At 45.8% G+C, this 14,714-nt stretch overlaps 1 protein-coding gene across 2 annotated transcripts in view; it reads right to left on the reverse strand.

The window, feature by feature from the left end:
* Positions 1–14,714, reverse strand: part of WDR11 (WD repeat domain 11) — a 671,833-nt gene that overhangs the window by 53,523 nt on the left and 603,596 nt on the right. The gene's annotated exons all lie outside the window — the stretch shown is intronic.

A 14,714-nucleotide genomic window follows, 5' to 3' on the forward strand; every position in this document is an offset into this window, starting at 1 on the left:
GGTGGCGCCCGACCTGGAGAAAGTGCAGGACATCAAAGAAGCATCCCTGCCATCCACAGACTTGGAGGTTAACAGTGTTTTGGGAATGGCAAATTATTATGGCAAATTCATCAAGGACTTGACTATACCGACCCATCCACTCTGACCTAACCAAATCCTCCACCCCCTGGGTGTGGCGCAAGGAACAGTTGTTTCAAGCCACCAAAGATGACCTCTCAGCAGACACCACACTCGTATACTTTGATACACGGAGAGACACCATCATTGCTGTGGATGCTGGTCCCAAGGGGCGCGGAGCGGTGCTGATGCAACAACCAGAGGGTGGAAAATGGACACCGTCGGAATTTGCAAGTAGATCCCTGATTTTAACAGAACAACAGTACTCATAAATCGAGATGGAAGCGATAGCTATACACTGGGGGTGCCGTCAATTTCATTTGTACATGTACGGACATCCTTTTGTGGTAACCACAAACCCAGCATTCCACTACTTTGAGGAACCGCATCAAAACCACCCCCACAAACTGAAAAGTGGATTCTACAATTACAGGAGTACAACTTTCAGGTGGAGTACCGACTTACTACTACTAACCCTGCGGATTATCAGTCGTGCCATCCCAGGGCGGCAACCCTAGAATAAGAAGATGACGTTGAAGAGACCAAGGAGTATGTGTGGTATGTGTGGTATGTCGCAGACTACTCACGCCCTCTACCCATGTCAGAAGACAACATATGTCAAGCTTGGGATTGGACACAAGACGAGTGTTTGCAGCGAGCCCTGGGAACTCTCCAAACTGGTCAGTGGCATCAATTCAAGGCCCACTGGGCTCAATGTACGCCTGAAGCACCACATGTTCTCTACTGTCTGTAAATTGGTGGCAGTCCCAAATGGATGTCTCCTGCGAGGGCACTGCCTTGTCAGCCCCACAAGTCTCACCAGCCAAATACGGCAGCTAAACCAAACAGGCCATCAAGGGATGGTAAAACCAACAGCTGGCTTCGCACAAAGGTGAAGTTTCTGCTCATGGATGAACTGTTCAAAACTGTGGTAATGTTGTGTCCTCGGTGTCATGCAGGAGGGCCACCTGCACCGCCAGCCCCGGTTATAACTGAAGGAGGACCCCAGCAGCCATGGGTGTGCTCGAGCCTGGAATTTGGGTGCCTCCCTCTTGGAAGGCATGCATTGGTCTCATAGATGACTATTCCAAATAACCTGAGGTGGAGATCCTTACCTCCAATGGAGCCCCGAAAGTGTTACCCAACTTGGAAAAGATGATGGCCACGCATAGCCTTCTCAAAGAACTCAGGACGGACAACTGAACCGCCGTTCAAAGGACAGGAAATGGGCACGTACCTGTAGGGCCTGAACATAAGGCACAAAAAGATCACTCCTCGTTAGTCGCAAGCCAACGAGGAAGTGGAACGATTCATGAGGACTTTGAATAAAGTAATCAGGATTGAGCAAGCTAACTAGCAGCCACTCGATTGGGCAATTTAATCTTTCCTACAAGAGTATTGCCAGACTCCACACTCCACCACGGGGCAAGCGCCCAGACACCTCTACATGGGGGAGTGGTCCAAGAATCCATCCCTCATCCTCCGGAGTGGACTCCAGCTCCTCTTGATGATCAGCAGGTACTTGAGAAGAGACGTACCACCAACACCCATGGCAGCTGGTGTCAGCAGGCTAAGGTGTCCAACCTACAAGTGGGGGATCTGGTACTTGTCAAAGACCGCTTCCCCGGGAGCAAGTTTAACCTCCCTTTCGAATACTACCCCTGGGTGATCACTCACATGCATGGCACCAAAGTGACTGCCCGGCGGGGCAAAGAAGGTCACTAGAAACATTTCTCAATTCAAGCGATTCCATCTGATGCCTTCCCATGATGGGGAAGGGGACAACGGAGGTCAGGGTGACCCTGAAAATAGCCTGGTGAGCATTGGTTCCTCATCTGACATGCCTGAGCTGTTGGTTAGAGTGAGCAAAGACACCAACCCTCTTCCAACTCCAGTGAAGGCAAGAGAACCTGAACTGTAGGACACAGCCCTGCCAAGCACCACGCATCAGGTGTTAGACAAACGCATTTCAGTGTGGTGGTCCACATCACTGCACTGAAATACAAAGTCACCATTTATAGCACCCTGATCACCCTGTGGGCGCCAGGCGCATTCAACGAGGAGCTTTATTTAAGCACCTAGTGCAGTGCTAATGAGCGCGCAGCTCTGTACTGTCTGCAGTGCTGCCTAAAACACATTTTCACCTTTACTCACAATGGTAGCCCTTTGGAAGAGTTAGTCTCATGTTAGACAGCCCTACAGCCTTTCAGTTACTCTCATAAGAGCCTTCCCGTCCGTGTTCGTTTAATGTCATGGTTTCTGACCTAAATATCTGTACATGAAGAAAACCTGTGAAACGGAAATTTTAAAAAAATAGAAATAATGCAGTGTAAGAACTCCTTCTAAGCATGACAATATTTTCCCCAGTTTCTTAAACTACGGGACCACAGTTCTTTAGCAAGAGTTTTACGATTCCCCTTTTAAATAATTAGTGGGATATGAAAGTCTCACACTCTGCTAAGCAGGTTCATGCAGGAGCCACCCCGTGCACAAGCTTCTTAAGTGCTACCTTAGTGCAAAATACTGCCACATGTTGGTACATCCCTTTATACATACAGCATTCTCTAATTTATATTTTGAGAGTATGCTGTCTTCATTCATTTGACACCTAAACACTACTTAATAAACCGTGTGCTTTGTAAATGGGGAGATATGACACGTTTATTTGACCAGGACTGATTATTTGCAGGGCTCCTCCGGTATTCAGTTGCATGTGTCGAGGCAGAAGAGGCAAGGACTGTCTTTTTCGGAGTGAAATTTGAGTATGTGTATAGCAACATGTCTATATATATGTAAGGCGCTACTTTATCACGGCCATACCTTGCTATAGAGAAATGGAGTTCTGTTCCATTGAGGAGGATACAGCATTAACAGGCTGGGTGGACGACGCTCAGGGGAAGTAAGACCGGAAGGAATACTCCTATGGGGACCAGAAGGAAGGGCGGGGTGGGGTCAGGGCTTTGGTAGAGAGGGGAGAGAAAGAGATATGGGAGTTGTATGCTAGACGTCGGTCGGCCCTTCGAAACATTAGGCGCAGGGAAGTCTATCTTGCAAGGAAGAGTTGCTTCAAGAAAACAAGCACTGGCAAACCCAATAGGTCTCGCCTTTGGGAACTACTGGCTTTGCCAACTGGTTTTAGCTATGCTGCACAGCATGGCTGATGCTATGCTACAAGGCTAAAAGAACAAAGCAGAAAAAGGCGCTATGACTGCTGTGGTGTTACTTTGTAGAAGCGCCCACCACACATGCGCAAGTCTTCGAAATAGCACAAGCGATTTTTTTCATTTACCAATTTGGATCTGTAAATTAAAAGAAATAAGCAGCACAAAAAAGCGGGTGGGGTGGAGGGAGGCAACAGGCAGGAGAGAAACAAGGAGCTGGTGGGAGAAGCATACAGGCGAGAAAACAATGGGGAGAGTACATGAAGGCAAGCGCAAGACTGCTACTGAGAACTGTGGTCACGCACAGTCTGTCTTCAATTAGTACATAAGAAACAAGGGAGCGACCCCACTTGCCAAGAGTCAGGGTACCACAAGTAAAGAAACAAGATTCTCTTGGAGCTGCTAAAAATCCTCTATTCCTTAAATAGAATCAGCTATATATGTCTCATGCATACAAACTTCCACACAGCTGTTTAAGGAATAGAGGATTCTTAGCAGCTCCAAGAGAATCTTGTTGTTTCTTTACTTGTCTTCAATTAGTGCCTTTTCATTTCTGGTGCTCTGCAGCAGTTTTAAGATCTTCTTAGAGTTTCTCGTTGCTCAAATGGGTGTATTTTCCGATATTTATATGTTTCACTCATCTTCATTGAATGATTTTGTTCACGAGAAAATGTCACTCATAGTCCTTGAAATGAACTCATAATTACTCTGAAACTATGAAAATGTCACACATAGCAATCTGAAACCTTGACAGCTATCAGGACATACTGAGGAATCGAGAGACCCGTACAGGTTATGGTCTGCGAGGTAATCCTGCTCCATGTGGTATGACTTTTGTATCCTGGCGTATCATAAATACAGGAGGATTGTAATGTTCTACCAGTGAAGTAACTGGTAAACCCGGCAGTGGGACACACCCATGTGTAAAAAGGGGATTTAAAGTGTCAGCTGCAATGCAAGTGTGTGGGTGAGGTGCCGCGGTCACTTGGGCCGTGATTAACCCTTTCAGCGCTCATGACGGAACCACTCCGTCATGAGACACGGGTGCCGTGTGCTCATGACGGAGTGGTTCCGTCATGCTGCGGCCGTTGGCCGCCGCTCCTCCCACGCTGCGCTGATTCCCCGCCTGTGCGGGCGATTAGCGCAGTGGGCGGAGTCATGACGGAACCACTCCGTCATGAGCACAGCTCAACCGTGGCTCATGACGGAGTGGCTCCGTCATGAGCACAGCGCCACCGCGCTGCCCCCAAACCCCCCCCAGCGCTGCGGCGGAATTCCCGCCGCAGCCAAGGGGTTAATAAATGACGGAGTGGGCAGGTGGGGACAAAAAGTCCACCTGCGCCACGACCCAGTTATAATAGCACCCATAGGCTCTGTGTACTTATTTCACACCGACTAACACATCCGACATTGCCACATATTACCCAGGGCCGGCTTTAGGCCTAGTGCGACCGATGCCGTTGCACTGGGCACTGACCTGTGGAGAGGGCGCCTACCTCAGCAGGGGGCGCTGTGTTTAGCGATAACTTATGATTGGAGAGTTAAGGGGCACTTTGCCCGGTGGTATTGAGAGAATCTGAGGAGGCGGTCATGGGCTGTGGGGTCGACAAAAATAATTGTCGCACCAGACGAAACCCGGCCCGGACTCCCGCACCTGCTGGCGCTCCTCACCACCTGGACCAACCAGCATGCCATCACGTGCTGCACGCTGTGTGCACGTGAGAAACGCTTTCAATGCCAATGTTTGTAGCATCTGCTTATTACGCTTATGCATTTTAGGTCAACACAACATTTTTGGCGAATTTGAATTTTTTGGTCGTTATGTACGTGAGTAAGTTTGACGTACTTATTATGCTGCACTGCCTCCTAGCGTGCGCCAGTACGCTTTACGCTCAATTCTGAATATACATTCACTTCAGTGACCAAATAATTGTAATCTGGTCAAACAGTGCCACCTTGTGCCCGCTATCGGAAACTAACCAAAAATATTGAAATTTGAGATTTTGTCCTATTCCTGGCAAGCAAAGCAGTGTCCACGAACACGCTGACGGTCTGACATTAGCCAGTAAAGTAATATAAAAATTTCATGCAAGCATACCATTTTATAGCAAAAATTACATTGGAACCCTCACCGCAGAAGACCCTTTTCACTCATACTGAATAATACAGGACCCCACAGACATCGCTGTTTCGGCAATAACAAGCTACATTGAGGCGTAGGCGTGGGGGCTGGATAACACCTTACTGAAGTTTTACAGTTCTGTCAACAGTAAGCCACAAATAAATGAACAAGGGTATTTAATGTCTACAGAACAGATCTCCTGCCACACTCTGACTCACACGGCGAGACGACTCCAACTATCGAGATACCTAGAGCCAGATTACAATTGCACACAAACCATGGTTACTCAGTGTAGCCAGGGCCGCTGCAATTATGTGGCGATGGAGGATCAAATTATGCGGCACGGCCGACAAAATTATGTTGCAAGAAAAGACAAATTAAGTTGCATAATGGAGCATAATCTTATCTATTAATATTGCATTCTTTTTGTAATTTCGATACCTATTAATACCGTCTGGGTAAAATTGTATCTCATCATTGGTACCAGTGTAAGACTGGAAATAGCAATCAGCAAAATAAATTATGCAGAAAACACCAGAGTGGCATACATGCATAATCCTAGTAGCCCGAGTATAGTGAATGGTTTGATGGAGGAAGTCAAACACACAAAAGGTGATGGGAGAGTGCTTGCGATAAGTCTAACTACTGACAGTCGCTAGGGGTAGCATTCCAACTCAATGATCTTTAGCCCACTATGCCATTAAAGATTAGACCTAGCTATATGTATAACAGTCTTGACACTGCTCCAAATAGGAACAGTCCCCAAACTACCAAGTCAGGCCTTATAGGGGCCGGAAAACAAGCAACCATGAAGCCAAATTTTTGTACCACCTACCAACCTTGTTGGATCCTAAAAAATATTGGAAGCATATGATGAACTTCTAATATGCAAATGCATGCCTTGGAATCGACTGAGCACGGCAAGTCCCCTTCCAGGACAAAGGTCATAAACAAAGTAAAGAGTGTCTTCTTTTAGCTTTTAAATGATTCAGGTAGTTTAAATGTAATGGCCCTGCCTCAATAGCCTGGTTTTTCCTACGATAGGACACATGAGCAAATTCAGTGAACTAGAAAGGACATGGGAAGTAGGCAAGACACAGAACTCTGTTTAAACATCTAGGATGAAGAGGGATGCCTGGCTAGTCCTATATTCTCACAGCGATGGCACAGGCCTTGCACGTGGCAGATACAGTTCGCTTTTCATGGGCTGCCCGTCTGCTTAGCCGCATGAAAAACATGAGCTCTGGCCTTATCTCTGCTTTGTACGTCTGGTCTGCTCTTACTGGCATGGATCATCTGAATACAATACACGATGAGTTTAGGGTAACTCGGACATTGACCTATCCCCTTGCACATTCACAACCATCGCCTCTTTGTTCGGGGGAAAACAAAGTCAATGGCGAGGGATCATGTTCCACCATCAAGGAAGAAGACAGCGAGTGAACTGATAATGGAAGGAGGGAGTGAACACGCACTGCTATGTGCCCTGGGGCCTGACATCTGGAATCAGTATGTTTTGGAATGAGACGCATGGAGCTCAGTTCATGGATAACACCTGCTTACAAGTAGCCTGCTGTAAAGCACTTGTATGAGACCGCACCTCTGAACGGCTGCCATTATTCCAATAACATTCAATATCTATTATTTTGTCAGCTTGCCTCTCTTCTGGGAGCACGACTAAGGGCTTTGGTTTGAAGGGCACCGAGTGAACTTTGGGTACAGCGGTTGGCTCTGGTGTAAAGCAGTGTTCTTAGGAAACATCCAGCGAAACCAGTGAAGATACTGCTGTGAAGCCGCATCGGTTGCACATCAGATTCTCCACTGCACAAGCCAGGCACACAGGAATGAACACAACAAACTCCTGTTTCAGAGACGCTTTCGAACAGAGAAGCCTCGGTGTCTGCTCGGACAGGTGCTCAGGCGAGGGAAGCCTCGTTCCGAACCACCTGGTGAAACTGACGACGTTTGATAGGAAGCAGCTGATGGCCACGTGGTTTGGTCCGCCACGAGCCTCTCTATGGCACATGTACGGGCACGGTTGGAAAGATCAGGCTGGGGACAAAACACCTGGCTCAGCAGCTAGAAATAGATACGTTTGTCACAGCCCATAAAATGACCAACCCACAATCACTGATTTTAGTCGAGAGCTAAGGTACCGCACATAAGGTGAAAAGGGGCTGCTGGGGCAGAAGCCAGCTGGGAAGCTGATGGTCATGAGGATAAGGTCAGAGGTGAAAATGCAACATTCTTTTTCTGGTGACAATCATGAAGGCGGTCCTGGCAGCGGCCCCTTGGAAGAGGGTCGCTCTTATGGGGTTTACTCTGCTTCTTTTCAGAAGATTGGGGTCAGCGCAGACTACCTGTATCTACAGTACTGGACGACAGAGGCGGAGATTCTACGCCTGAACACACCGGTACCGTTATCTGCAGAGCGTTTACACACACAAAACAATGGGCCACTGTGCAGTTTTGGTTTGCTTTAGATACTTTATAGTAAAAACTCAAAGCTACAGCATGTTAATAAACAGACAAAGACCGTCAGTCATTAAAACATAAAACGAAGACTTACTTAAAAAAATTAGATTGGTTGAATCAGACGCTCTGCAAAGCTGTCATCACATGTTGTAGGCAGAAACATGGTTACATTAATTGTCCAGTACAGCAACGGCGGACCTCTAGTTCCGCACCTCACGCCAGTTTCAAATAGTAATTTTACTGCGCAGCTGACCCCAACGCCAGCCGTTGCTTGACGCTTCTGTGCTCCAGATCAAGAGTTGCTGTTTATGAAATGGGGGTGCGCAGATCATAAAGTCCAATAGTCAAGTAGTGGTATGAAAAATATATTTCTTTATTTCAAACTTTAAAATTCTGCAAACTGAGACACTCAGCCAACGCGTTTCATTCCCACACTGGGGACTTCATCAGGGCAATGACAGTAAACACTGGAATGTGCCCACTCACAATGGCCAGTATAAGAGTTCCGGAATAGCATGAACTATAGGTACTCCCAGTAGTAGTTGCAAATTCAATCAGCATCCATATATCGACCGCTTAAGAAAGTGGTGTCATGGCTCATACTTTCCTTGAAACAATGTGCGTGGTGGTTCAGTGAATTACACTGGAACCGATAGAGTAGATGGCAGGTAAGGTAAATCCTGCATAAGAAAATTGTAACACCGAGTGGACTGGCATTTGCAACTACTACTGGGAGTATCTATAGTTCATGCTATTCTGGAACTCTTATACTGGCCATTGTGAGTGGGCAGATTCCAGTGTTTACTGTCATTGCCCTGATGAAGTTTCCAGTGTGGGAATGAAACACGTTGGCTGAGTGTCTCAGTTTTCAGAATTACAGAAATTTGAAATAAAGAAATATATTTTTCATACCACTACTTGACTATTGGACTTTATGATCTGCTCACCCCCATTTCATAAACATGGTTGCATTAATGGTGAGCGTGGACCTGCCCCCAACACTTGCATCACCAACTGTTCGCCGCAGTTCCTAAATGTGCATTCTGACAATAAAATTTAAAGAAAGACAGCGAGATTAAAAGATTAATATTTGCAGAAAGCATGAATAGGGAAAATTTGCTGTTCTATGGATTTCTGCAAGTGCTGGATGCCGCTGCAAGGCCACCTGTGCGCGCCTTGCTCTAGTGAAGTGGGCATTAAGACCCAGAGAATCTTGAACATTTTGAATGGCATAGCATTAGCAATACAGAGAACTGCTCATTTTAAAAGGATGCTTTTCACCCAGATACTTTGGTGGTCCAGCCATTTCCAGAGGCCCAAGGTCTGCTGGAACAGGGTCAGTGACCGACCCGCCCTGTTTATTGCAGCACCACAAAGCAGTGATGTTTTCTGTTAGCACCTGTACCAGCCTCCTCTTGATGGCTGGCAGGAAAACTTTCAGCGCCAAGAGGACAGCATTCAGCTTCAAATAACTGATATGGAGCCAGGACTCTGCCACAGACCAGATGCCTCTGATCTCCATCTGTCCCCAGTGGCCGCCCCAGCTCATAAGCAACGCCTTGGTCACCACTGTGAGCTCTGGGTGGGACTTCACAGATGCTACTTCCGGGCCCACATATGCCACCTGGCGTGCCCTCGTTGAAATCAAGGACAGAGGCTGAAAGATCGGATCAAAGACTGAATGTCTTGGCCTCTCTTTCCCAGGGGGAAGGCACAAAAACAAACCATGTCCAGAATGGCCCAGTTCCCAGGGAAAAGGCACAAAACCAAACCATGTCCAGAATGGCTCAGATGAAGGGTAGCATCTGAGAAGGAGTCAGGTGTGACTTCGGCATATTGATAGTGAACCCCAAAGAATAACACATGGTTCACCGCAGTCTGGAGGTGGTTGACGAATGTTGCCTTCCTTGTGGTAAACGAAGTGAAGAACCCTCGGTCGGATTTGGTTGCAAAGTTGGACTGGCGTCTGAGTGGCGGCAAACTCGGCATTGGCATCGATGTAAGTGGGCCTGGAATGGTTGAGGGTTCCGGGGGTGGCGTCAGGACTGGAGCAGAGGGTCCATCTGGCGCAGAGGACAAACCTGTAGACAGTAATCAAGGCGGAGGGCCTCTCGGCTACTTGGAGCCTGAAGGCGTAAAAGAGGGTGTTGTCAGAGATTCGAAGAGCCTGAGCATAGCTGCACTGAACTCTTTGATCTGGCATGGTGTGGCTGAAGACCCCAAAAACTCAGGTTGTGCCGGAACCAGCTGTAGAATCAGCTCTGAAGTTGGCCAACTTTAAGAGTGGAAACAGGACTGTTGGTGTCTCCCAAGCACTTCGCCAGGAGAGTGGGCCTGGCATGAAGGAGTAGAACTCCGCTTCAACTTAAGATTTTTGTGCTTACAGGAGGACATGAAGTGCAACGAGGTGCAGCCTCTCAAGCAGCTCTCTCACTTCTGACAGCGGGACTGGGAATGGGTCCCGATCCAAGACCCACCCAGCAAATTTATGGATTACCTTGGTAGGCCATACAGACATGCCTATGAAATGTGCACTGTATTACATATCAAACTGAGAGTTCCCTGATACTTCTTTCATATATCAACACAATGCTATCCAGTCATTTGCCTGGGACAGTTTCGCACTTCGTTTTGGCCGTTAGTGGAACTACAAGAAATTCTGCCTGGAAAGTATTACACAATTGCAAGTTTTCTTCTAAACCCACCCTGTGAGTTCACAGTCTAGCAGTGCATGCTTCTACCGCTGTCTGAGAAGACTGGCCATGCTGTCATAGTATCCCCAAGTTTACTGTGTATAGGATAAAGATGTGTTTCTGTATGCCCTAAGTCTCACAGAAGGTCTTACAGACCTAACATGACCTGCCTAACTGCATAACAATCACCAATAGGCTCACACCAGCCCCACTAGACTACTCCCAGGAGTAAAACCTGGAGTTTCCTTCAGACAAATCTGCATCGTTACCTCAATGACAAAAGGGGTACTTATTACAGCACCCAGTGACTGAGGTCCAGAATCCTACTCCTGGACTTTCTTCCAAAATGAATTTTTATCTAAGTTGACCTCATGCCTCATACAGGATCAGTGCACCCTTAATCTGCATTTAAGGCAGCCATTCCAGAGAAACTTTACACCCACTTTGAACACACATTGTACACAGGCACCAGATTGCTGGTGTGTTGCCCATATAGGAGAGCTAGAGTTTAGAATTGTCAGATGCTGAAAACGGTGGGTAACAAAGACACATCTTAAATCCAGAGCATTGTGTCAATGAAGGAAAGTTCTCAAGGAGGCATCATGGGGCCATGATCCTACGTAGGAAGTTGCTGATCCCAAGAAAGGCAGGTTCCGATCCACCCACTTCGGCAGACAAAAGGGAACTCAATATGGCTCATAAGTGCAGAGAAGAGAGTATATTGGTGTTTTGCATGTAAAAGCTTTTAATTAAAAGCTGTAGAAAGAGTGTCTGTTCCCGGCATCAACAGTCAGGGTATCACAAAGTTAATAATAGGAAAGAGCCTGCATGTAAGAGTTCGGTTACATTTCCATTTTATTCAAAAACTTTAGTTATGTGGATCTGGGTTCCTGCTCCTAAGGGAGTCTACTGTATACTATAGGACCAGCCATGGATCATTAAAACCTCCCCAAGTGTTGACTTTAGGCAGTGGCCAAACTGACTGACCTGACCAATACGGAGATACCATAGGAATGTTATGATTTTTATATCAACATTTTACTGCCAGTGAGCATCAACTATCTCTTGGTACCAATTAAGGTGAACCGCTTGAAGTTCAGCCTGGCTTCATATGCCACAAGATACAATATTGTGCTCCTGCCAAGCTAATGTAGCTAGAAAATTTCATAAGCAACTGCATATCATTGGTGTGGAAGAGAATCTCAATGTTGTTGTCCTGCGGATGTACACGTAGTGGCTTGGAATATACAAAGAATGCTAGAGGTGAAAGGGCAGGGCCATGAGCGAATCAACACAATACTAGAGAGGACTGACTTGTCTTGCCATGCCCTGGGTATGGCTCCCAATACCAAGTAACACGAAACTTTACTACTGGTGCCAGACAGATCCCACCTGAAAAGATCTCTACTTGCAATCTGGCATTCGAATACGGGATGGGCTTTCTAGGACCAGGAGAGATGGCTATGTCTGAAGTGGCAGATGAAAACCTGTACAGGATTAACAGTGATCCGGTCATCGGAAGTGACATCCATAAGCTTTTAGATTTACATTTGTGGTGTAAACCTGCTGCAGGGAAAATGAACAATGAGCACACAGAAAGGCAGTAGTAGTTTTACAAAGTTCTGCATAAATCTAAATGCAAAGTCTGAAAAGAATTGCAACCCAACACAGACTATAGTCCACGCAAGTGGGTGCAAATGTATTACTAAGGGATACGCACCCATTAAAAGGATGTAGGAAGATAAGTCATGGCACACAGGGTATGCCATGACTTCGTTATAACTTTTCGGACATTATTATTGGTTCAGACTGTACTATTATATGTTGGGGAGAAAAAAGAAGGCTATGATTGTAAAAATGGCTTGCAAGAAGGGGAGCTGTACACAAAGAGATATGACTCACAGGAGATGTGGAAGTCCTATAGCCTGAATCCTAGGCCATATTGTTTGGGGTCAAGGGCAACACGTTTTCATGTGTATTTTGTCCTTGGGAGAAGTAGGCCCAACCCCCTGCAGCACAAACCCTTTGGCTGCCAGTTTGCAGTACCACATTATGGACCAGGGAAGGGCACTGTCTGCAGGTAAGGTAATATTTATGTCCATATGTTAATGCTGTTCAAACTTGTATTTATGGTTTATTAATTGAAAGCCTTTATTATTAGGGTGTGCGCTCTAAGTAAATGTTGTAAGCTCTGCACTACTGAGACTGGTTCCAGTATAAAAGTGTACACCCACCTTTTCAAAGTTGAGCAATATGAGGTTATGTATAATGCTCCCAGAATGCTCTCTGATTTGATGCAAATATTTGCAGAAGCTTGAAAGCAAAATTGATGGTTGTTTGCTTTAAAAAAAAAAATGATCATAAAAAATGGAAGAAGGAAAAAAAACATTTAGCTAAACTACTGTAAAATTTCAGGTACAATTTCTTTGAGCATCATTTATTAACGTGCTGATGCATGCTAGTATTTCCCAAAAATATTCATAATGGCAAATCGGTTTAACCAGTTCCAATAAGAGTATGGGAAACAAAAATAAACAAGCATTGGCAAAGCCAGTAGGTCCGAAATTGGTAGTCAGCTTTTTAGTTTTGTCAATGTGCGACATGTTGATTTGGTTTTTGTAAATCCCTACTGGTGGGAGCTGCTGGGCCCTCACCATTATAAAAAACATTGGCAAAAGCAAAAATTGTTTTTGGGTCTCAAAAAGCACACACTGCCACAGTAGTGACTGGCTTTGAACAAAACTACTTTGTTAGCCAATATGCTCCTTGTCAAAGAGTAGGATGCGGTCATTCACAGTGAAACCAGCCAATACAGCGAGACGCAATTTAAAAAAACACAAAAGATCACGGCCAACGCCAGAGCAAATTAGGGGCCCAATTATTAAAGGTAGTCTCAAAAGTGCCCCCATGGTATATGTCCTTGCATTAAGTGCAGCTATATGGCTTTCATGAATTCACAAGAATTTACAAAAGTAGGACAAGTAATAGTACTCCAACAAAATACTTGTGAACTGCATTTTAGCATGTGCAAATATGCATGTGTAGATTTGCAAGTTCACTTTCCCTCTAACCACTTGTTTTCCAACTCTGGAAGAAGGTTTACGTCTGCCATTGTCAGGAGTAAATTTCCAACATTTCTCAGTATGGGAAAAGATTAGAGAAGAGTTGTTGAAAATCCTTAAAACATACAAGCTAGAAGGTTTGCACAGACTCAAAGGGGCATTTGAACGTTGGAACTATTGCTTACCACTACCTTTGCCCCAGTATGTAGATCTGCAGAAATGTGGCTACATAAGAGGATTGCAAGTATTCAGACACTATTATGGTATGAGCCCTGGCATAATCAGAGAGGCTATATCAGAGCTCTTATATAATGAGATTGTTGCCATAATTTGTCGCTGCACTACATGGCACCAAAGGGGCAAGTTGATTTTGTTAGAGGACAAGTAGATTTATGAAGCAACCTGCCCCATGGACAAGTAGATATTTATTAAATTCCACACCCCTGACTCATTAAGAAAAGCATTTATACACACTTAGCGAACTTTGCAAGATGGCTGTATATTTATATATGCACACACACAGGATATGTATCCTACGCGGTATCCCAGGATGTTCTGGCTTGTACGCACATGCATGTAACCCAGCAGGATAGTACATATTCAAGTACAGCACAGCAGGGGACATGGCCTGTACATATTCACCTGACCCTGTAGGGGGTGCTGGCCTGCATTGAATTGCCTAACTCAACAGGAGCTGATCTGCATACAGTCACTCAACTCAGGAGAAGCTGGTCTACTCTAGTTTGATACAGAACATTAAAACATGTTTTGTACACAACACCTTTCTGCAGCAGCTAAATATTACAGTTCACTTTTACCTCACCTAAAAAGAAGAGTCTGTTTGCAAATGTTTACCAGTCCCATAAGAGGAGCTGGTCTGTGCACACTCACCTGCCACAGAAAACGCAATTCATTGTACATCTCCGTGGCATCTAATAGTGATGGTGGTGCTGATGCTCCACAAAAAGCAGAAGCTAGTGGGAAACCTGACTGGGAGGGGCTGTGGAGGCTAGATCTGCTTGTTAGGCTAGTGGGGGCTGTACCAGTCTCTCCCAAAGGAGGGCTTAGCAGCTACACTGCACAT

This window comes from Triturus cristatus, chromosome 1_2 (genome assembly GCF_964204655.1).
Source record: "Triturus cristatus chromosome 1_2, aTriCri1.1, whole genome shotgun sequence".
Lineage (NCBI taxonomy): Eukaryota > Metazoa > Chordata > Amphibia > Caudata > Salamandridae > Triturus > Triturus cristatus.